The following is a 25577-nucleotide window of genomic DNA, read 5'->3' as shown; positions in this document are numbered from 1 at the left end:
GTAACCAGAACTGAACACAGTATTCCAAAAGTGGCCTAATCAATGTCCAGTGCAGGGGCAACATGACCTCCCAACATCTGTACTGAAATGCACTGACCTATAAAGGCAAGCATACCAAACACCCCCTTCACTGTCCTGTCTACCTGCGACTCCACTTTCAAGAAACTATGAACCAGCACTCAAAGCTATCTTTATTCAACAACACTCCCCATTAACTTTGCAGATCCTGCCCTGATCTGCCTTTCCAAAATCAAAATTTCAAAATGGGGTTGAGAAACGTATCAGTCGTGATTGAATGGTGGAGTTGATCTGATGGGCTGAATGGCCTCATTTCTGCACCTATGTCATATGGTCTTTTGCTGTCCTGGACACAAAGTGTGAGAATTGGGAGCAGGAATAGGTCATTTGGTCTTTCCAGTCGGCACCAGCATTGAACAGTTCATAACTGGATATAAATATACCGGCATCTAGGTGAACAGGGTGGGATTTTTTTCACCGCAGCATCGGAGGTTGAGAGATGACCTTAGAGAGGATTATAAAATCTTCAGGGGTATCGATGAGGTGAACAGCAGGTATTCTTTCCCTGGGATGGGTGTTTCAAGGTTAGGGAGCAAACTTTGAAGATGAGAGGAGAAATATTTTAAAAAGACATGAGGGGCACCTTTTTATTTTAAGACAGAGAATGGTTCTCATGTGGTATCAATGTCCAGAGGAGGTGGTGGATGCAGGTACAGTTACAGTGTTTAAAAGACATTTGGATAAGTACATAGAGTCATAGAGATGTACAGCATGGAAACAGACCCTTCGGTCCAACGCATCCATGCCGACCAAATATCCCAACCCAATCTAATCCCACCTGCCAGCACCCAGCCCATATCCCTCCAAACCCTTCCTATTCATATACCCATCCAAATGCCTCTTAAATGTTCCAATTGTAATAGGAAAGGTTCAAAGAATCTGGGCCAAACACTGGCAGGTGGGACTAGTTTAGTTTCAGAACACAGTCAGCATGGACTAGTTGGACTTAATGGTTTGTTTCTGTGCTGTATGACTGTAACTGTTCTATACTGGTCTTAAAACCATTTTCTTACCTCCCCCAATACCCATCACTTCTTTGTTCTTCAAAGTCAAATGAACTCAGCCTTGAATACATTCAATGACTGACCTAACTGCAGGAAGACATCCCCACTTCTGAACTCAATTCCTCTTGCTAATATACCACTTGCCTTGCTGATTGCTTGCTGCGCCTGTCTGACAACTGGTGTAGAAGGACGCTGAGGCCCCTTTGTCCATCCACACATCATTCCTGATGAAGGGCTCATGCCCAAAACATTGACTCTCCTCCTCCTCAGTTGCTGCCTAACCTGCTGTGCTTTTCCAGCGCCGCACTTTTCAACTCTGACCTCCATCATCTCACTTTGACCACATCTCAACATATCACCATTTAAACAATACGTCTCCTCTCTACGCTTTTCTTTTACATCAAAGGCTATAGATTGTGTCACTGCATTTGCCATGTGTTTGTAAATTGAGACAGACCTGGATCAACTTTTCCAGAGTCTGTCCCTCCGCCGCCCCCCGATTCACTCTTTCCTTTTAGTTGCTGCAAGTTAACAATTGAACCCCAGAATGAAACAAAAAATGGAAAAAGTGGTGAGAAACAGACTGTTGTACTCACAAAAGTTAGACAGAGGAAGGAAGTTACAGTCTATCGTGAAGTTCACAGAGGAAGGAACAGCAGCAGCTTCAGAGCTCATCGTCCAACCTCCACATTTCGACAATGGCCGGCTCTGGTTGGCAGGAGGACCAGTATCCTTCCGGTCCTCCAAGGTTCTCCATTGGTCCATGGAAAGGAGCTGACGCGCAGTTTCTGCGGGCACCAAGGAATATGCGCAGTGCTTTGCTGACACTGGCGGTCATGCGCAGTATTTGCTGACACCGCGGAGCATGCTCAGTGTGCAGGAATTTGTTACAAATTTTAAAGTTAAAAATCACAAAACACCTGGTTATAGTCCAACAGACTTATTTGGAAGCACTAGCTTTCAGAGCGCTGCTCCTCCATCAGGTGGTTGTGGAGTATAAGATCGTAAGACACAGAATTTATGATCTTATACTCCACAACCGCCTGATGAAGGAGCGGCGCTCCGAAAGCTAGTGCTTCCAAACAAGCCGATTGGACTGTAACCTGGTGTTTGTGATTTTTAACTTCGTACACCCCAGTCCAACACGGGCACCTCCACATCATGACAAATTTTAAGTGTCCAAATGCGAATACGAGAGAAAAACACCAAAGCAAATTTTGTCGAAATGTTTTTCCCCTGTGCCTAGACATGTTATTCCTTTTGCATTTTGTCTGGCTGCTCAACGTTTCTGTCGTTTCCCCAGGGTAGAAGTATTGCAAAACTACAGGGTATAGGTTTAGGGTGAGGGGAAAAGATTTTAAAAGATTTGAAAGACTCGGAATATAACATTCACCCCTTACAGGGCGAAAGTGAGGACTGCAGATGCAGGAAATTAGGGTCGAGAGTGTGGAGCTGGAAAAGCACAGCAGGTCAGGCAGCATCTGAGGAGCAGGAGAATCGACGTTTTGGGCAAAACCCTTCATCAGGAAATAGCCATGGGGAACTGCAGGGCTGTAGCGTAATCGAGTGAGTCTGGGTAGGATGCTGTTGGGAAGGTCGGTGTGAATGGTCTGCAGGGATGATATGCCTTAGCCATGCTTATATTGAGAAATGGTTGCCACAAATCTGCTGTGGGACGAGTGGGTTCCAGTTCGTGGGACACTGACACCAGTCCTGGGGAAGGTGGGATTTGTGCTGTCTCTCGCTTCCCATTCTGCCCCTTGTCCATTTTCTCCCCACCCACTGCCCCCGCCCTTTCTCCCCTCTTCACACTGCACCCCGATTCTCTCCCCAACCCTCTGAACCCCAGTCATTCTCTGCTCCACAACCTCTGTCTCCTCTCCATTTCTCTCCCTTCTCCAGTGCCCCCGCCCGTCCTTTCTCGTGCCTCAGCCCTCTTTGATCTAGTGGCCGAGCAGAGGCTGATAACCAAGTTTAGAACACATGAGGATGGCCTCAGCCGAGACCCTGGGTTCACGTCACACTACAGGAGACCCAGCTACACAATACACTCTCACACACACAAGCACACTCTCTTACATACTCACACGCTCGTGCAGACCCTTTCTGATAGACATGCTCTCTCTCAGACACACAGTAATACATCCCCACACTCAAACCTACGCACACATCATCTCACATGCTTATACTCCATCTCACACACACATAGTACCCAGCATGCACACACACACACACTCACACACAGTACCCAGCATGCACACGCACACACACGCTCTCTCTCTCATGCATGCACTCACATATAGAAGTCTTTGGGGTGAATCTGCGTTTGCAGGATTATATATTTGGAAATAGAACCCGTCTCACTCAAGATTAGGATACAGATAGACCCTACCCTCACAGCTTTCATGCATTGTCTGATCTGAGGTGTCACCTCCTTTTATAGAACCTAAAGTTACCTGGAGAATGTGACTTTTAAAAGGTTCTGGGATATACAGATTAATGAACCGAAATCTACAACCCGTTTTAAAAGATGAAAGACTCAACAGCAATCTAGGTTTCTTCAATATATCATTTATGTTACATGACACTATAATCTTTTATTCTATATTCTGTGTCTTATGATCCTCCTCCACAGCAACTACAGGTCCAAGGAGATCTGTCCCAACTTTCCAATCTAACTTCAGAACTGACACTCCTCAGGCACGGCACCATTCACGTCAACCTGTTCCTACCCTGACACCAACGAGCCACATGCCATGGACGCAGCCAGCTCCAGAAGCCGCTGAGACTTGCTCAGTACGAAATACATTGTACATTGCTTCCAGAATTTCAAGCCGCAACGAGTTTCAAGAACATCTGCTTCTCAGTCTGTCTCCTGCTCCCAGAACACTGCTGTTTGTCCCGTCCCCAGGGACCGGGCTCTCTCCAGTAGCGGATAATTGAACCATTTTGTTTCTGCTTGCAAGCTGTGCTGGTGGAAGGCAGAGCCCATTCGCTCTTCTGCTCTCTCTCACTATCACTTGGGGTAGGAGACGTCATTGACACGAATACATCAAATGGCAACTTTGAACTTGTTCCAAAGGTCTGTTATCGGAGAAATGGCAAGGTGATGTGCTATCGGGACAGACAGAAATGGACACCGGAGACTCTTCCCTCAGGTAAATTGATATGAGTGCCTTCTTGTGCAGCCTGTTTGGTGTTCAGAATTTGTCTTGACACAGCAATCCTGCAGAAAGTATTTTGTTACACGGGCGTCTGTTTCTTTACCGCAGGAAATGGACAAAAAAACAGCAAGTCATGTGTTTCAACTTCACCAGTTCATTACCATCTGAGCGAAGAGGTTTCACACTTGAGATCAGAACACACCGACAGAAGAGGACGAGGCAACTCAGAGCTTCACAAGGGTGCCAGCGCAACTGTGTAAATCTGACCCTAACCACTCTCTGCACGAAAATGTTCTTCATAATGTTATTTTTACTTCCTCTCCTCAAGACTCTGCCTAATTGTTGGCGATCCTTCAGGCGTGGTACCATTTTCACTATATTGTTTTCTCTGTCTAGACGCCTCGTGTCTTGGAAAACGTCAACTGGGCCAGATTTCAAACGTATGTTCCTCAAGGAGAGCTGTCCCAACTTTCCAATCTGCCTTAATTACTGACATTCCTCATACACGGCACAATTCACGACAACCTGCCCAGCGCTGTCTCCAATCACAGCAATTCCCCGCTTCCTGAAATTTGACTCTCAGATTGGAGCAATAACGCAGTTGGAGGATTCATTCAGACCCGGATTGTGTGGGCGAACAATCTGCAATACTTGTTCTAACTTTGAACAAGTGTTTCGCTTCGCTGTGTTCGCTGCAATGGTAGCTCAGCCCCATCCCCTACTTCTGGCAGTCTGATCTCGTTTAACGAAGATGCTTTTGTGAAAAAGTGATCTCGCACTTTTGCTCTTCTGCTGTCTCCATCACTGAATCACTTGGGTGAGAGGTGTCAGTTTCACTAAAAAGGCCCTGACCTTGCGGTTGCCTGCCACTTTAACACATCACCCTGTTCCCTGACCAACATCTCTGTCTCAGGCTTGCAGCAGTGTTCTAGCTCCAGATGAAAGAACAACACCTCATTTTCCACTTGCCGAATCGTTGTGGATCCTTTCAGGTGTGGGAGCATTTTCACAACATTATTTCCTGTTTCTAGGTCCCTCATGACTTGGAAAAGTTCGGTTCTCCGAGGAGAGCTGTTCAATTTTCCAATCTCCCTTGATTGTTGACATTCCTCAAACACCGCACCACTCACGTCAACCTGTTGAACACTATCTCCAACCATTTCACTTCCCTGTCTTCTGCCTCATTCGTACTCCAAACAGCCCAACCTCGTTTCACGAAGGCGTTTTTTGAGAAAATTAATCAGGCGGTTTTGCACAAGTCAAGTTAAAACACGCGGGCTCGTCCGGGATTTGAACCCGGGACCTCTCCCAGCTCGGTGCAGCAAAAGGGCCCAAAACGAGAATCATACGCCTCGACCAACGAGCCAGAGGGCTGAAGCGCTACTAACCCCCCACACCGCTTGCGCGACATGAGACTTGCTCAGTATGAAATACATTTGAGATTGCTCTGAGAATTGCAAACGGCAAAGAGTTTCCCGAACAGCTGCTTCTCATTCAGTCTCCCTGCTGCTGTTTGTCCGGTCCCCAGGAACCGGGCTCTCTCCACTGGCAGATAATTCAACCATTTTGTTTCGAAACTTTTCTCTGACACCCGAGTGGCCAGTGACAAGCATTGCCCTCCTCAACATAGGATACAGAGAACAGGAGAAGACCACGCAGACCTCCACGAGTGTATCAACGCGACTGTGCACATTGGGCCAGTATATCACTGGGAAATATTTATGTCCAAGCTTTTTTTCGGCAGCAGATGAGAAGGCGAGGTGCAGAACAGAGCGCTGTTATACCGGAAAGCTGCTAAAGACGACATTGAGTGAATAGGAGAGAATGCTTTCTCAGCTGGGTTATGGTCCCAACACGCACCCGTTGTGCCAGGGGTTCCACCTCGGTTCCACTCTTCCTTCACTCGCAACACCCCACACCCACCTCCCATAGTGCCAAGGCACTTTCCCCTGCAACCGCCGAATGTGTAACACCTGCCCATTTACCTGCTCCCTCCTGAATATCCAAGGGCTCAAACATACCTGCCAGGTCAAGCAGCACTTTTGCCACAACCTAGTCCGCTGCATTCGCTGCTCACAGTGTCGTTTCCCCAATGTAGCATGAAGCATAAACTGGGTGACTGCTTCGCAGAACATCCCGGTTCTGCCCGCAGAAAAAAGGCCCGCCACAGTGATGACACTTTTGTCATCAAAAAATGAAGTAAATTAGAGGAAAACTACAACACCATCAACAATATCCTTACTGGCATAAAATTCACAAAAGAGGAGAACAACAACAAAGTGCCATTTCGAGATGTCACAGTAGAGCGAACAGTCAATGGTAAATTCAAAACAGCGTCTACAGGAAAACAACACACACGAACCAAGTACTTAGCTACAGAAGCAATGATCCCTACACATACAAACAAGCCTGAATCAGGACACTATTTCAACGAGGCATGACACACTGCAGGAGCCAGTAACGACGAAGACCAATAAGGAACTGTACAGCGCATTTAAGGAGAATGGGTAGGCAAAAGGTCCACTGAGAAATACTTCCCTGACCGGGAATGGAACCCGGGCCGCAGCGGTGAAAGCGCCGAATCCTAACCACTAGACCACCAGGAAGACAGCAGGGCTCTCTCACAGCTCTAATGTAAATTGCTTCCCTGCCCGGAAATCGAACCTGGGCCACAATCGTGAGAAGGCTTCCACCAATGTCATTGCTTGTATCCAATGCTCCCGATGCGGTCTCCTCTACATTGGGGAGACTGGAGACTCCTCGCAGAGTCAAGTCACAGCGCTTGAGGGAACATCTCCACGACACCCGCAGCAATCAACCCCATCACCCTCTGGCCCAACATTTCAACCCCCCTCCCACTCTGCCCAGAACATGCAGGTCCTGGGCCTCCTCCATCGCCGCTCACTCCCCACCCGATGCCTGAAGGAAGAACGCCCCACCTTTCGCCTCGGATAAATTCAACCCCAGGACATCAATGTGGACTTCACCAGTTTCCTCATTTCCCCTCCCCCCACCTTACCTCAGTTCCACCCTTCCAGCTCAGCGCTGTCCTCATGACCTGCCCTACCTGCCAATCTCCCTTCTCAACTGTTCGCTCCACCCTCCTCTCTGACCTATCACCTCCATCCCCACCCCCATTCACCTATTGTACTCTTTGCTACCTTCGGCCCAGCACCCGCCAATTTATCTCGCCATCCCTGGAAGCGTCCTGCCTCTATTCCTGATGAAGGGCTTAAGCCCGAAATGTCGATTTTCCTGCTCCTCGGAAGCTGTCTGACCTGCTGTGCCTTTCCAGTACCACTCTGATCTAAACTCTGGTTTCCAGCATCTGCAGTCCCCACTTTTGCCTACCCAATAAACCCAGTGTGACGATTTCACATCAACAAACTGACACTAGCAGACACAACGTCTTCAGAAACCCTAGCCACATTACTTTACATTAAAGACATCTGGGAAATGATTTCCAGATAACTCAACCCTCTCAGCATTAAACAACGGCTAGTGAACCTTAAATACCCTATACAAACAACCCGCAAACGTATGTTATTTACAAAATACCATACAAGGAAATATATACATGAACTCTGCCGCACAGTTCTCTGTGGCAAGAAATGCTGGGATGAGATAAGGAAGATTTTTTTCAGCCAAAACGAATCGGCACTGACTGGACAGCCATTTAAAATCAACGCTGTCAGGCCAGGATGGAAGATCCAACAGGATGAACAGATTTCTTATTTCCTGAAGATTTACAAAGCTGAGACTGGGTTTTGGTGTTTGTTCCCTTTCCACTCCCAGGAGCCGCAGTGGTTGGGGAGGTGAGTTGGAGAAAGTGAAATATGTCCATGAGCAGCGTGTGGGGCGATTTCAGCTTCCCCTCCTCTGACAGCGCTGTGACGTGACTCTGATGTTCTCAGGGACACTTACTGACGCGAGACAGTGAAAAGATTCCCTTTCCCGCAAATTAGGAATTCAAACCGTATGCCGGCTTCATGACAATGAGAAAGATTAATTGGGGTGTGTGAAGAAGCTGTGAGCTGCATTTCAAAGAGGTAGGTGGAGTCAGATGCGTCATCCATTGCGCCCCGGCAATGTGCGTTCCTGACGCCACCATGCTGCAGAGTTCTGACGTTAACACGGACATGCGCAGCAATGGGAACATTCACAAGAGGAACAGCCAAAGATAATCACCGTCACTGCTTCCCTTCCATTGTCCTAACTTGGTAAAGCAGTACCTTTCACTGGCAAATAAAACACATTCGTCCTCAGGTGCCTGCTTCATTTCGATCACGACTTCACGCCCCTCACTGTTCTCGTCTCATTTCCAACACTTGGCTCATAGCCTCAAAAGTAGCTCTGTGGGTATCTGCTTGTTCCACCCTGACAGGCAATGCGTTGCAGATTTCCAACCCCTCCACTGATGTGAATCTTAAAGAAGAAACCGGGGAACAGTCTTCCTTTCTTTTTGACGACATTTCTCAACTGTTGTCGGCAAGGTTCACACCTGCGTGGGGAAACCGCAATCGATCTCAAATCCATCGTATTAACCACTCGACCCACGAATAAAGAACCACACTGACAGCTTCATTTCCCAGGTCTCTGCCTGCGGAGCTGAGAAATAGTGAGTTATTGCTGGGTTTGTTTGAATACAATCACTTCACAGGTTTCGAAAGGGTTACATATCTGCACATGGCGAGTCTGGTTGTTTCATCACGAAAGATGAAATAAACTTTCAGTTAAAAGCAAAAACAGAAATTGCAGGAGCAACTCAGCAGGTCAGGCACCATCGGTGGAAAGAGAATCAGAGACAATATTTCAGAACTCTGTTTTCTCCCACAGGTACTGCCAAACCGGCTGAGTTTCTCCAGCAGCTCCTCTTTGTGTCTCTGATTCTCAGCATCCGCAGTCCTTTACGTTAGAAATTAAATCAATTCAGCCTCATGTGCAGGAATGAGAATCCTTTCAATTTCCCAAAAATTGGCAGAGATTTCAAGGCATTTGGAAAAAAAAGTAAAAGTGACATTAGGAAGAACACTTTCTTGTCCCTGTCTGACCGTGACAAGGAGGCAGATTCAAGAACACAAAAGGGAATTCGGTGGCCATGTCCAAAGTAACAATGTGGAGACTTACAGGGCGAAGGCAAGAGAATGATACGAATAGAGACTCTCATTTACTTGCTGTGTAGAACCAGCAGAGCTAATGTGGGCCTCAAATTGCGCTGTGACACGTGTTGTGATTCAGAGTGAACTCACAGTTCAATCAACGGAAGGTGGGGATTTAGAAAAGTTTATATTTATCCAATCTCCTCACGTCAACGCAACAACAAAGTGGTTTAATTATCCGCCAGTGGAGAGAACCCGGTTCCTGGAGATGGGACAAAAAGCTGGCTAAGGGATATCAATCCACATTGCTCTCTTTGCCACGAGTTCAGAGGGAGAACATTGGAGGGACAAAGGAGAGAATAACGATCTGTGTCGGAGGGTGACTAACTGTTCATGGAGACTATTCGTGGCTAACAATAAGTCGTGTGTAACAGCAGACGATGTGATAACACGGCCTCGTGTGGGTGTGGTAGGGATCAAGGGCATGGGGGAGTTCGGGTCCAAATAACATTGAACTCGATCTTGAAGACTGGAGGATTCCAAACGGAAAATGAGGCGCTGGTCTTCCATCTGGAGTGGAGCTTTGCTGGAACACTGCTGCATGCCTGAGACAGAGATGTGGGTCAGGGAACAGGGTGGCGTGTTAAAGTGACAGTCAACCAGAAGCTCATCGCTTCTGGGTGGGCTCGAACCACCAACCTTTCAGTTAACAGCCGAACGCGCTGACCAATTGCACCACAGAGACAGGCGATGACGTGGGCTGCGCCATCGCTTAGGGGAGGCTATTAGTGAATTCATAATTCAGCCTCCCGGCCTCGAATTCCAGTTGTCGTCTATCAGTTTTACTTTTCCATAATAAAGCCTGGGACATTCATTGTGGAGACACCGGGGACAGGCTGGAGACACATCCATGTCAGGAGGAACTAGCTTTCTTACTCCGGGCCGTCATCCTTCGAGCCTTTCCGTGTTTTGCCGGTTCCCGAGTTCTCTCATTGGCTCGGAGGCGAGAAGGGGTTTGAATTCCTGATGTGCAGGAACGACAATTCTTTCAATGTCTCAGATCAGGTCATGTCCCGAGAGCATCAGAGTCAATCTCCCGGCCTCTTCAACAAGGGGACGGTGTCTGGACTGTCTCTACTCAGTCGGACAGTTCATCTTTCATTCTCCTCTCAATCCGCTTCCCAAAGAGTTTCTAAAGATTCACAAAGCTGGAGACTGGGATTTCTGTTTTGCTTCATGAACATTTTTCCATTTCGTAACTGACAATATTTTGCCAAAACCTCTTCCCAATTGTACGCCATGATTCATTTCCAGGGATGAGGAATTTCCATTTTGGAGAGACATTCCCAAGGTTGGGAATGTTCGCTTTGGAGCAAAGAAGGTTAACTGGAGATTTCCTGGGGCTGTTGGTCATGATGGGAGAAGAAGCGGTGGGAATGGGCAGATTAATGATCAGAAGAATCAATTGCCACTGACCAGAGTCAGTTACCAGAGGACAGGGATTGAAGTTCTTGAATGAAAAGCAGCACTTGTGCCCATTAAACATAGAGAATACTGCAGAAAGCCAACAGGTCGAGCAGCATCTGTGGAAAGGTAAACAGAGCTGACGTTGTGAGGCTGGTACTTTGTTTGTTCACAACCCGACTTTCCTGCATGGCAATCAATTCCCAGACATGAGAAAACTGGATTTTATCGAGACGGGTTTTGTGAAGTTTGAGCGATAATGCAGCCAACAGGAAGTCATTTAAAATCGCCAGTGAAGAAAGCATAGTCAGCAGGTTACCACCCTGAGCGGGGGAGCCCCAAAGGATCTCTACGCCAGCACCTTAAGTGTTCGGCGACAACTACACGCCCAAAGTTGTGGTCTAACATTTCTCATGGAATGGTTCTAACAGGAAAGGTGAGTATTGGGCTTGTCCTGTCCGCGCCATAGTCCCAACCTATTCTGTTCCCCTGGATTTGATCAGGACAGAGGAGGCTGATGGGAGATCGAACTGAACTACACACATTGATGAGTGATAGAACGGGTGGGAAGGATCCATTCCCATGCATAGAGAGATTAATAATCAGGGCCGAAAATAAGGAGCCACTTCAAGAAATTTGGGGTTCATTAGCAAAGCTAATGTGGAACTGTTCACAGAAAATTGTGGTGAAAGTCTCTCGAGTTATTTTGATGAGAAGTGTTGATGATGCTAATACAATCGATAGGATGAACGTAGATTGGTAAATGTATTTGGTGACAGTTCTGTTCTAGCCCTGTGAGCGAAACCTGGATCTGAAGGAATAAAAGGGACATTAACAACATCGATCTGAAATTGGATACGTGACAAGAAACAGAGCCATCATTAACAGTTGGCTTTTGAACTGGAAAGGTTTTCTCGTGAAATTAGCTTGAGGCTTGAGGTATGCAAGGTCAAGATAATTTAGGTAAAACACGGAAACGCTATCCTCACTAGCAGACAGTGAAAGGATTACAAGATGCAAATTAAACATTTTCGATAAGTGATACAGGGGACTGGGAAGATAAGTATTATAAACTGTGAACAACAAAGTTCTGGAGCACAACACTTACATTCAAAGACCGAAAACATCCAGGTCCTGATTAATCAGATCGCATTGTGGTGCTTTTCTGCAAAACATCCACTTGCAATGTCCTACAAAAGAGTGACAAAACCCATCCCTGTCAGCCGAAGATAGAAAATCCGAAGGGATGAAGGTTTGCTGATTTTCTGAAGATTCACAAAGCTAAGACTGGGTTTTGGTGATTGTTTCCTTTCCACTCCCAGGAGCCGCAGTGGTTGAGGCGTTGAGTTGGGGAAAGGAAAGTGTGCCCGTGAGCAGCGTGTGGGGCTATTTCAGCTTCCCCTCCTCTGACAGCGCTGTGACGTGACTCTGATGTTCTCAGGGACACTTACTGACGCGAGACAGTGAAAAGAGTCTCGTTCCCGCAGATCGGGAATTCAAACCGTATGCCGGCTTCAGGACAATGAGAAAGATTAATTGGGGTGTGTGAAGACACTGTGAGCTGCATTTCAAACAGGTAGGTGGAGTCAGGTGCGTCATCCATTGCGCCGCGGCCCTGTGCGTATCTCACGCCGCCATGCTGCAGAGTTCTGACGTTAACACGGACATGCGCAGCAATGGGAACCTTCACAAGGTGAACAACCAAAGATAATCACCGTCACTGATTCCCTTCCACAGGCCCAACTTTGTGAAGCAGTATCTTTCACTGGCAAAGGAAATACCCTTGTCCTCAGGTGCCTGCTTCATTTCGATCACGATTTCAAGCCCCTCACTGTTCTAATCTCATTTCCAAACACTTTGCTCATAGCCTCAAACGAAGCTCTGCGGGTATCTGCTTGTTCCACCCGAACAGGCAGTGGGTTACAGATTCCCACCAGTCCCAATGTGAGTGAAATACTTTTCCCCCTCCGCTGATTTGAATCTCAAAGAAGAAGCCGGGGAGCAAGCTCCCTTTCTTTTCGACGACATTTCTCATTTTGTACTCGGCAGGGTTCACACCTGCGTGGGGAAACCGCAATGGATTTCAAGTCCATCGCATGAACCACTCGGCCCACGAATACAGAACCACACTGACAACTTCACTTCCCCGGTCTGTCTGCCTGTGGAGCTGAGAAAGAGTGAATCATCGCAGAGTTTGTTTGAATCCAATCACTTCACAGTGATTCGAAAGGGTTAAATATCTGCACATGGCGAGTCGAGGTGTTTCATCCCAAAAGGTGAAATGAACTTTCCATGAAAAACAAAACGAGAAATTGCAGGAGGAACTCAGCAGGTCAGGCAACATCTGTGGAAAGAGAATCAGAGACAACATTTCAGAATTCTGTTTTCTCCGACAGGTACTGTCAAACCTGCTGAGTTTCTCTTTTTGTCTCGGCTTCTCCACATCCGCAGTCCCTTACGTTAGACATGAATTCAATTCAAAAACCCCTTTGTGGAGAGGATTTCCGTTTGGGGAACACTTTCCTGACCCCATTAAAAGCGTTCAGCTTCGAAGCCGAGGAAGAACAGCAAACACAGCGCCCCTGGGTGGGCTCGAACCACCAACCTTTCGGTTAACAGCCGAACGCGCTGACCAATTGCGCCACAGAGACAGGCGCTGGGGTGGGATGCACCATCTTTAGGGGAGGCTATTAGTGAATTCATAATTCAGCCTCCCCGCCTAGAATTACAATTGTTGTCTTCCGCGCAGTCTTGCGAGGAATCCCGGCTTTCTTAACTTGACTTGTGCAAAAATGCCCGATTAAACTTCTCAAAAAGAACCTTCGTTAAACGAGACTGGGCTCACTGGAGTACGAATGGGACAGCAAGTGAAATGATTGGAGAGAGCATTTAACAGGTTGACGTGTTTACTTCCCAAATTTTCTTCTCCCTATGCCAATTGGCACGTGGCTTGGGCAGTAATGTTATTACACACACTGGAGCAGTGGGATTTGAACCTGAGCCTCAGGGCTCTATGGGAGACTCCAGCTTCACCACACAAAAAAAAACTCTAGTAGATAGGTCCTCTTCTGTTGAATGAGAGGAAACAGCTTCCTCCTCAACATGATAGACGACCACTGTACCCTCCGTGCACATTACAATAACTTGAGCCGCCTCCTGTTGAATGAATGAGTGTGAACCCCTCTCCGAGTTCCAAGAAGCGGGGGGCCCGGCTGGAGGCTGGATTTGCTCAAGGCTTGTATCTATTAACTTATTTAAATGGTACCTCCTGTATGGGGCTATGGTTTACATTAAAACCGGAGGATCATGTCAGAGTGTTTGTTTATATTTAGCAGTTGTAGTTGGTAAAATACACTCCCTGGAGGAGCACCTTCTATGATGCTGGATTTCTTGCCTTCTGCCCTTCCCCCATTTGTTATCTCTCATCTCGATTTTACATTTTCACTCAAATTTAATTTCACATTAATCAGCCTTGGTATTCACTGTATATTATTAATTAATCTGTTGGATTGTTGTAAAACAAAATTAATGGTGTAATTTCATTTATGTTGTCTGAGTTTGACATTGAATGTGCAGGTGTGAATGCCAGTAAGTTGTAAAAATAAATCAAGAACTTGTGGTTTTTAAACAAAAAGACGAGTTCAATGGTATTACTGGCATTGTCTCCTTTGAGGATGATGATTATAGTCTGACCAACAAACCATTTCATGCAGTCACCCAGTTTAATTAAAGTCTTTTGGAAAATAACTCTGGCAGGCAAAGATTTATACAACCCAAAATACGGTTGGTAATCATGTATATTCTTATCTTTTAAACCGTAACAGAAGACATTACGTGGCGGTTTGAGACTGAAACTTCGCTGGAAAGAATGTAGATTGATGAGGGAAGTCAAAATGGCAGAATCTCGGGCCACAATCTATCAGTCCGGCTTGATTGCATGAGTGGTGGTTCTTCAAAAGCACTTCCAAGTCATGACCTCAACCAACAAGAACAGACAAGTGTGAACACAGGATTCCGACTGCAAGATATTTTTTTTTTAGATAGATTAGATAGATTACTTTCAGTGTGGAAACAGGCCCTTCGGCCCAACAAGTCCACACCGACCCGCCGAAGCGCAACCCACCCATTCCCCTACATTTACCCCTTACCTAACACTACGGGCAATTTAGCATGGCCAATTCACCTAACCTGCACATCTTTGGACTGTGGGAGGAAACCAGAGCACCCGGAGGAAACCCACGCAGACACGGGGAGAATGTGCAAACTCCACACAGTCAGTCGCCTGAGTCGGGAATTGTAACCCGGGTCTCTGGCGCTGTGAGGCAGCAGCGCTAACCGCTGTGCCACCGTGCCGCCCACAATATCGCATTGTTTCTTTGTTATTGTCCAAAATGCTGGAACTCACTCCTGAACATTGTTGCAGTCCACACCATATTTGTGAAGCAATTTAAGAGACTGTTCAGCACCACCTTTTCAAGGTCAGTTTGGGAAGAGTTGGCACTGCCAATGATATTCACATCTCATGAAGTAGTAAGCAAAGAGCCCACGGTGTTGGGAGGCTGTATGTTAGCATGGATAGAGGATTGGCGAACTACCACAGTTGTGGTAAGGGGCATGTTCAGCATGACAACTTGTAACTAGTGGTGTACCACAGGGATCAGCGCTGGGGCCAACATTATTTACAATATATATACGAATTACTTGGATAAGTAAAGTGAATGTACTATTGCTGAATTTGCAGAAGAGACAGTTGATGTGAAAGCATGGTGAGGATGACATTAGATATCTGGAGAGGGATATAGACAGGTTAAGCAAATGAGCGAAAGCTTGGCAGATGAGAAAATGAGGTAATGCAGTTTGTCAGGAGGTGAAGAACTGAATATTAAATGGAGAAAGCTTTAGAATAGAGGGATTTGGAATCAAATCCACGAGTCTCTTCATCCAGTTTCAGTGAGTAATAGGGAGGCAAATGGGAGGTTGGCCTTTTCAATAGAGTAGAAATGTAGGGAGGTTATAGTTAACCTATGTAAGGCATTAGTCAGGCCACAACTGAATACTGCGAACAGTTTAGGGCCGTTTACCTGAGGAAAGATATATTGGTATTGGAGGCAGTCCAGAGAAGGTTGACCATGATGATACCAGGATGGAAAAAATGTCTTATGAGGAGAACTGAATAGGTTGGGCCTGTGCTTATTAGAAGTTAGAAGAATTAGAGGTAACCTTATTGTCACGTACAAGATTCTGAGGAGACTTGACAGGCGAGACGTGGAAAAGTGGGTGAGTCTGGGACCAGAGGAAGTAACCTCTAAATAGGAGATTGCATGTTTAGGACAGATAGGAATTTCTCCTGAGGGCAGTAAATCTGTGGAACGTGATACTACAGAGGGCTGTTGAGCCTGGGTTGTTACGTGCATTCAAGGCTGAGATAGTTTTTTTTAAATCAATAAGTGAATTGAGGATTATGGGGAAATGGCAGCAAAATGGAGTAAATGTTTCCCAGAATAATCGTGATCTGAATAAATGGCAGAGTCAGCTCAATGGGCTGAATTGATTAGTAAATAGTAAATAGTAAGGAGGAAAAGGATACAACTGGCAATTACAGACCAGTCAGTGTTGGAAAGCCTAGAGATTGTAGGGAGTTGTTGGCATTTGGGAATTGTTCCTGGATTTAACATCTGGAGTTTCAAATTGATGCTGCTATGGCCCCGATGCAATTTGAAATCAATTTATGTATCTGGAATATAAACTTATCGCTGCTTTGGTGATCTTATCAATTGTCATAAGTACCTATCTTGTTCACTAATGACCTTTTTTTTTAAGGAAGGAAATCTTCAGTCCTTTCCCAGTTTGGTGAATGTGTCACTCTTGATCCAAAGTCATGTGGTTGACTCTTAACTGCCCTCTGAATTGGCACTTGCTTATTTTTTGGGAGACCAAGTGTCACGTTCCATGAATGAATAAAGAAAAATATTCAGGACAAGATTGTCAATGTCACTGTCAGTGAAGGGAAGATTGTGATGTAGTGATACTGGTTAAGTAGCCCAGAGAACAAAAATTAAAATCTCATCATGGATGCGAGTGGACTTTATTTTCAATATATAAAAAGATCTGGAAGTGAAAGTTTGTCGCTGTATTGGAAACCAGGAAACCATTATTGGCTAAGACAATGAATTGCAGATGTTGGAGATCAGCAACAAAAGGCACAATTGCTGGGGAAATGCAGCAGGACTGGCAGCATCTGTGGAAAGAAAACAGTTAATGTTTTGAATCCAGCCTAATTTTGAAGGGCCACCGGACTCAAAACAGTAACACTGTCGTCTCCTCATAGATGCTGCCAGAACTGTTATTTTTGTCGAATCATTACAGAGTGTTGTGTAAGTGTTCTTTTAGGGAGGGAAATCTACCACTCACAACCCTACACACGCGTGCACACGCTCACATCATGTGACTCCAGACCAACTACAATGTGGTTGACTCTCAACTGCCTTCTAGCATGTAGCCAATTGCTCAGTCCAAAGGCCATGAGGGATGGGGAGCAAATGTTGGACGTGCTAGCAACACTCCCATCCCTCAAAATATTTTCTTATATATTATAAAGCATAGGTTAATGAAGGACAACCAAAACAAACTGTTTTGGGAAAGTCATGCCCAACTAACCTGATTTGGTTGTAGTTATAAATATTGTTTTAAAATCCTCTTCAGAGAGGACATTGGTTCCATCATTGTTGCAATACTGCATGCAACTGTGAGTTTTCTGCTACAGGAAGGGTGTTGTGAAACTTGAAAGGGTTCAGAAAACATTTACAAGGATGCTGCCAGGGTTGGAGGGTTTGAGCTACAGGAAGAGGCTGAACAGACTGGAGCTATTTTCCCTGGAGCTTTGGAGGCTGAGGGGTGACATTAAAGACATTTATAAAATCATGAGGGGCATGGGTAGGGTAAATAGGCAAGATCTTTTCCCTTGGGTGGGGGAGTCCAAAATTAGAGGGCATAGGTTTAAGGTTAATGGCAAATGGTGTTTAATATAGATAAGTGTGAGGTCTTACATTTTGTATAGTCAAATCAAGGTAGGAATTTCATGGTGAATGGTAGGACCTTAAGGAGTGTAGTGGAACAGAGGGATCTTGGAGTACATGTTCACAGTTCTCTGAAAGTGAAGTCACAGGTAGAACTTTTTTGGCACACTGGCCTTCATCAGTCATGGCATTCAGTATAAAATACCGAATTAGAGTCGAGATAAGCACCAAATCTGTTTCATATGCAGTATTTCAAACCAAGAGATGTAGGGGTGCAGGTTCATAGCTCCGAGAAAGTGGAGTCATGGGTAGACAGGGCAGTGAAGAAGACTTTCGGCATGCTTGCTTTCATCAGTCAGAGCACTGAGTACAGGAGTTAGGATGAATTGATGCACCTGTCACAGATTCCACACAACAACAACAAGACGTGACCCTGCCCTCCCCTGACTGACCATCCCTTTGCATATCAGGGAGAAGACACCCTTTAATTGTGATGATCAGAAAACATCACATCCTTCAAAAAAAACGGCTGTGTTCACAAATATTTTGACAGAGGAAGGAAGTTGCAGTCTGGGTGAAGACCAATCTTCATTCAGAGAGAGAGAGAGAGGAAGAGCAGCAGCAGCTTCAGAAGTTTATGGTCCAACTTCTGAAAGGCCCTTGTCTGATTTGCAGTTGTTTCTGGGCTTGTAATATCGTACTGCAGCATATTGTAGATCTTCAGTAAGAGTGTCAATACTGCACTACAGAGGTCCATTCAGCAACTTGAGTCCATGTGAACTCTTCGTGGAGGTATGCAGTCTGCCCCATAACCCTGTTGGTTTACAGTTACATATAGATCTACACAAAGATCTTTGGGATTAAGAGAGGAAAGAATGTTCCACAGTAACTAGAATTGCGTTCAGATTTTCTCTCATGGACTGACTGTGATGACCTTTGCAATCACTTCACAGGAATGTTACAAGAGAAGAATTTGGCGGCAGAACTCTCAGACCAAACATCACATCAAAGTCTGACAGTCACTTGTTTCACGAGGACGTGGATATTGATGGCCTTGAAAACAAAGGGGAGAAGGTCTGTCAGCTTAGTTAGGTTTTAAACGTCAGTGTGACTGGAAACTCAGAGTCTCACATACCCACACACCCGAGTAGTGACTGGAACAAGCTTTACAGACTGAATGAGAGTGTTCCAATTATCAGCGGGTTCACCAGTAACACCACACACATGCTGTAAGCGTAAGCGAGTTTTCAACTGATTGTTAAGGTCTGAGGCAGACGAGGACACCTGCACCATGGAGAAACCGTGGAAATGTGGGGAGTGTGGGAATGGTTTCGCTTCGCCATCTGTGCTGGAGATTCATCGGCGTTTGCACACCGGGCAGCGGCTGTTCACCTGCACTCAGTGCAGGAAAGGCTTCACTCAGTTACACCACCTCCTGGCCCACCAGAGGGTCCACACCAGCAAGAACCCGTTCATTTGCCCCGTGTGTGGACAGGGCTTCACTCAGTCACACCAGCTACTGCCGCACAAGCGGATGCACACCGGGGAGAAACTTTTCCTGCTCCGTGTGCGGGAAGGGCTACACCCAGTCGTATCACCTGATGCTCAGCTTCTGCGTCCACACTGAGGAGAAGCCGTTCACTTGTCCCGTGTGGAGCAATGACTTCTGTGATTCCTCCACCCTGCGCAAATACCAGCGCATCCACACCAAGGAGCGGCAGTTCACCTGTCCAGTGTGTGGGAAGGGCTTCACCCAGTCATGCGACTTGTGGAGACACCAGCAACTTCACAAATGAGATGGCGCAGGGATTCAGGTTGGACTCTGCTGTTACCGCTGCTGAGAGTCTCATCTTGAACCCTGTTTAGTTGGTGAAGTGGGAGGGGTAAGGGGTTCCTTTATGCTGAATGGCCGCTCTCTCACCCACTTTATTTCCAGTGGGGGCTGATACTCTCTGAGCCTGGGATTGCAACTTCCCTACGGAAACAGTCCAGAAGCGGCTGAAGTGCAGGTAGATCTGAAATAGATACATAAGTCTCTGTCCCATTGAGTCTCCAGCACAGTCGATCCAATTGGCCTCTGTCAGTGTTTATGCTCCACCTGAGCCTCCACCCACCCCTTCATCAGCATACAGGTATCCCCTGCTTTTTGAAAGTTCACTTTACCCCCATCTCCACCCCGCCCAAGCCTGTGCCAATTCTTAATCCTAACTTAGACCTGCTATTTATTGCCGATGCATGGTTTCTGTCCCTGTATTCACCTCCCATTCATGTGTCGATCCAGATAACCTTCAGTGTTGCTAAGGTGCCTCTTACCACTACATCCACTGGCAGTGCATTCCGGGCATCCACCATCCAACTGTGTGAAAAATCTTCCCTTTCAATTCTCCCCCAGACTGTCCCCCTCTCGCCTTGAACCTGCGCCCTCTTGTAGTTGACATTTCCACCCTGGGAGTGGGGGGGGGGGGTGGGGGGTGGGGGAAGCCTCTGACAATCTAACAGACTATCTGGCCCAACACCAAACATCCAAAGAATAATCCACACAGACCCATTTCCCTACCTCTATTACTCGACATTTACCCCTGACTAATGTACCTAACTTTCACATTCCTGAACACTGTGGGGCAATTTAAACACGGACAATCCAACTTAACCTGCCAATCCCTGGGCATTGGGGTAATTTAGCATAGCCACTCCACCCTAACCTACACATTTGGATTGTGAGAGGAAACCGGAGGAAACCCATATCGACACAGGGAGAATGTGAAAACTCCACACAGTCACCTGGGACTGAAATCGAACCAGTTTCCCTGGCGCTGTGAGGCATCAGAGCTAATGATTGAGACACCACGCCGCCCCCGTCCAGTCAATCTGTGTGTCTCATCATTTTGTTGAGGTCATCTCTCTGCCCCATCTTTACAGTGAAAATAATCCAGGTTTATCCCATTCTCTTCTCATAATGAGACATCCAGACCAGGCAGTGTCCTAGTGAACCTTCTCTATACCCTCTCCCAGAGCATCGATGTCCTTCTGGTAGTGTAGGGACCAGAACTGCACGCAATATTCTGAATGTGACCGGAATAAATAACTGTAACATAACTCGCCAACTCTTACACTCAACGCAAACGTGCTATGTGCCTTCTTGATCACCTTACCCGCCTGTATTGCCACTTTTGTAGATCTATATGGCCAGATCCCTCTGTATGCCAGTGCTTCTATGTGGTCTGAAATTTATCGTACAATTCTTGTATTTCTTATGTATCTGTATCCAGCTTCACTTTAATTGTGTTCCCCTCTTTATCTCTTTTCCCCCATTCTCACCCCTTCACACATCAGCATATCATAAGATTATAGGAGCAGAAATTATGCCATTCAGCCCATTGAGTCTGCTCCACCATTCAATCATGGCTGATAAGTTTCTCAACCCCATTCTCTCCGTTACCTTTGATCCTCTTGATACTCAAGAACCTAGTTATCCCCATCTTAAATGTATTCAACGATCTGGCCTTCACAGCCTTCTGGGGCAGTGAATTCCAGAGATACACCACTGTCTGTCTGAAGAAGTTCTCCTTATCTCCGGTCCAAAAGGTCTTCCCTTTACTTGAAGGCTGAGCCCTCGGGTCCTCGTTTCTCCTACCAATGGGAACATTTTCCCAACATCCACTCTGTCTAAGCTGTTCAGTATGCTGTAGGTTTCAATTAGTTCCCTTGTCATCTTCTAAACTCCATTGAGTATAGACCCAGAGTCCTCAAATGTTCTTCATATGTTAAGCTTTTCAATCCTGGGACCTTTCTCATCAACCTCCTCTGAACATGTTCCAGGGCCAGTACATCCTTCCTGAGATATGGAGACCAAAACTGCGTACAGTACTCCAATTGTGGCCTGACTGGAACCTGAAAGATCCTCAGAAGTACATCCCTGCTTTTATATTCAAGTCCTGTCAAAATAAATGCCATTGTTGCATTTGCCTTCCTAACTACTGACTCAACCTGTAAGTTGACCTTGAGAGAATCCTTGGCTCGAAGTCCCAAGTCTCTTTGCTCTTCGGATTTCTGAATTTTCTCCCCATAATCCTTCTGTTCCAGGGTAGCAGTAGAGACTTCTAGACACACTGATTTGTATTCCGGGATATCCAGGGATCTCAAGAACTGCCAGTATCTCAGGAGGAATCGTTATTCTGGGAGGAGGCAGAGAGGAGTGCGGTGTGCACCTGTAAACTCCAGAACTTCCAAAACTTCACGAGTCAACAATAACTCTTTCTGGACCAAGAAACGAAAGGGCCGACGAGAAACTGTGACACCACAGGAAGTGAAATTAGGCCATTCAGCCCATTGAGTCTGCTCCACCACTCACTCATTCTTGAGTATCAAGGGGCTCAAAGGTGACAGGGAGAATGGGGTTAAGAAAAATATCAGCCATGATTGAATGGCAGAGCAGATTCAATACGATAAATGGCTTAATTTCTGCTAGTTAACATCCATGGGAAGAAGGAGGCAACACAATATGTTGTTTCTTGGGACAGGCAAGATAATGTTGTTTAATAATGGTGTGACAAAAGGACAATTAATTCTGCCTGTAGAAGGAAAGCCCTGACATAGAGGGGTTAATTGCAGGGCAGGCTGTTTCAAACAGACAGCTAACCCACAAGGATAAGAAGGTAAGCTACAGACCTGCGGTCTCCAGCAATGTGAGGTGATGTTAGAGTCTTAAAAACAAAAGTCACACCACAGATTGGAAATTGAGGAAACGCCACCAAAATTCAACTCCAGAATGATGCAGCCGCAGCAGTACTTAGAAGAATAATATTGCATCAAACCCCTGGAAATTCGAGAGATGGGCACCGTCGGTGGAAAACCAGTTAAATTCAGCCATCAACTGGGTGATAGCCAAGTTTGGAGAGTGGAGCTGAATGAACTTGAGGGGTTTTATTTGTGGTTGCTACATGCAATAAAGTGCAAATAATTGTTTCAGCAGTTGATTCTCTGTGCGGTTTCTGAGTCTGGAGTCAAATTCAGGTGATTCACCCACAACCACACCAAGAGGCTGGGATTAATATTGACTCCATTGCATTCAAGAGAATGTCATCAATACTGTTACAAAGCGAAGGCTGAACCCACCCTCTCACTCACCAAGATCTCAAACTGAAACGTCCAAAGAGTGGCATGTTGCCCTTTAATCTGTAAAGTCAGTGTGATAAGTGGTGTAACCTGCTGTAGTGTTAAAAGTTACAACCGACAATCAGCAATTTATTTAACCAACTCTCACGGTGAACAAATGAACAAAACTACTAACAAACTGAATAAATCCGTCCTAACTACTGAGTATTCTGGAATAAATCAAGATTCTTCTGGTATGCTGTTCCAATCAATACATGCCCCACTCAGATAACACAAAATAGAATTTAATCTCTCAGATTACAACCAGGTTATGTGTCTTCCGGAATATTCTGCGCCATTTTCTGTCGGGGATGCCTCCGCCGATTCCTCCGTCAGGATTGTCCTTCTCTGTTTTTCTAAATGATGCTTTATCTAAAACACAGATGAATGAGAGCACCAATTCTTTATGATAGGATTGGTCCTGATGTCAAAACTTTAGGATTTAAATTTAAGAAATTTTTGGTAGCCAATGGGGCTGATTTAAATTGATTGGTGAAATTGAAAACCTGTTTTCTTGTCCTGCTAACTGTACAGCCTTTTGTTACAAATGTTTCAGTTCAAGTGCTTTTTTGTTGTGATCATGCTGCTCATTTAAGAAGATTACGTTGCTGGTTTATTTTCAGGAGGGGTTGTAAAAGGCTTCCCATTTATTCTAGGATTAAGGTTTTCGCTAATGGTTAACAGATACTGGCTAAGGCAACAATCCAGGAAAAGGGTTTGACTTTTTTTTTCTAAAACACTTCTGCAATGAAAGGGCAGTTGTCCCATTCTTTTCCCCTGGTTTTGGTTTTGGCAAGCAGTCTGTCTGAAGCTGCTGCAGGAAGAGATGTTTCCTGATTCAACAGATGTTTCTGGCTGACTCTAAAGCTTCAGGGAAAATAGTACCAGCGTATTCAGCCTCTCCCTGTAGCTCAAACCTTGCAGCCCTGGCAACATCCTTCCAAACCTTTTCTGAACCCTTTAAAGTTTCACAATGTCTTAAAAAGACGTCTACTTTGCTCGACTAATGTGAGAGAATTTTCTGCATGACGCGTTGTGTCTGAAAGAGCCCTCCCCTGTGCTATGACAGAGCTGCAGTGACTTTCAAAAGCCTGACAAATGCGGTTATCAGTCAAAGATTCATTGGGAGAAGCTTCTCAATCACATCTGTAAATGGAGAAAGTGTTTTTAATAATGAGACATGAATAAAGGTTCCATTAATCTTTTGTTCTGAAGATTTACTCATACATCTCAAAACAGAGCATATGAACCCGGTCGCAAGAAGTCTACGGGAATATAAGACACCACTGCCTATTTCCTGACCAGGACCGACTTTACACAGAAAACATAGACATTTTCATTGAATGGGGTGCCATTCGTTTTAAGATCAGGTGAACTTCAGAGGCACAGCATTGGCTTAGAAATGAGAGATCCTTGACACACGCACAGCTAAAATGATCACTGCCATTATTATCAAATTAAAATTTAGGCTGGATAGGCTGGGATGTTTTTCCACTGGAGCAGAGGAAGTTGAGAGGCAATATTTTCAAACCATGAGGGGTAGGGTTGGCTTAATGATAGCTGTCTCTTCCCGAGGGGGAGGATTTCAAGAGCAAGGACGCGTTTTTATGGTGAGAGGAGAAAGATGGAAGAAAAGATATCGGGCAAAGTATTTACAGAGTGTAGTTCGCCTGGGGAAACAGCTGCCAGTGGAAGTGGTTGAAGCAGGTACATTAACAGCATTGAAAAGGCTTTTCAACAAATACATGGATAGGAAAGCTTCAGAAAGATATGGGCCAAGTGCAGGGAAATGAGGTTATAGTGTTGACAACATTTTGGTCAGCATGGATCGGTTTGGGCTGAAGGGCCTGTCTCTGTGCTATAGTACTCGATGACTGGCGTCTCTTTGTAACTCTGACAGTGTTGAGTTTCCACATGAACCAGGAAAAAGTGAGGACTGCAAATGCTGGAGATCAGAGTTGAGAGTGTGGTGCTGGAAAAGCACAGCAGGTCAGGCAGCACCCGAGGCGCAGGAGAATCGATGTTTCAGGCATAAGGATATCCAGATGAATATCTTACTAAATCATGCTGAATAAAATCTGATCTCATTCGTCCACTCTGATGTGGAGGTGCTGGGGGTGGACAGGTCAGAAGTCACACAACACCAGGTGACAATCCCAATAGATTGATTTTAACTCATGAGCTTTCGAAGCACTGTTCCTTCATCAGGTGAAGTGATGAAGGAGCAGCACTGATGAAGGAGCAATGCTCCCAAAGCTTGGGATTTCAAATAAACCTGTTGGACTGTAACCTGGTGTTGTGTGACCTCTGACTTCTTCAAATTTGCATTCATGTTGAACTTGATGGGATACTTTATCCAACTCGGCGTAGTTAACTCATATCGCTTGGAGGGGTTCATTTGAAACCTTTCAGGAGGTGAATTCAACAAGATTGAATTATACATAGTTACTCAATTCTAAACTTACATCAGGACCGGTAGTCATAGAGAGGTACAGCGCGGAAACAGATCCTTCAGTCCAGCTCGTCCACGCTGACCAGATATTCTAAATTAATCTAGTCCCATTTTCCAGCACTTGACCCAAATCCCTCTAACCCTTT

General features: G+C 45.7%; 1 non-coding gene across 1 annotated transcript; it reads right to left on the bottom strand.

Moving 5' to 3' along the window:
• Positions 1 to 13386: 13386 nt before the first annotated feature.
• On the bottom strand, positions 13387 to 13460 carry trnan-guu (transfer RNA asparagine (anticodon GUU)). Its single transcript has one exon. It is a non-coding gene; the product is annotated as a tRNA-Asn (tRNA).
• Positions 13461 to 25577: the final 12117 nt, after the last annotated feature.

The sequence above is a fragment of the Chiloscyllium plagiosum genome, unplaced genomic scaffold, assembly GCF_037043375.1.
Source record: "Chiloscyllium plagiosum isolate Xiang-an unplaced genomic scaffold, Cpla_swu_hap1 HiC_scaffold_27, whole genome shotgun sequence".
Lineage (NCBI taxonomy): Eukaryota > Metazoa > Chordata > Chondrichthyes > Orectolobiformes > Hemiscylliidae > Chiloscyllium > Chiloscyllium plagiosum.
The sequence above is the reverse complement of the archived record's forward strand: the minus strand, read 5'-3'. Positions and strand labels throughout refer to the sequence as shown.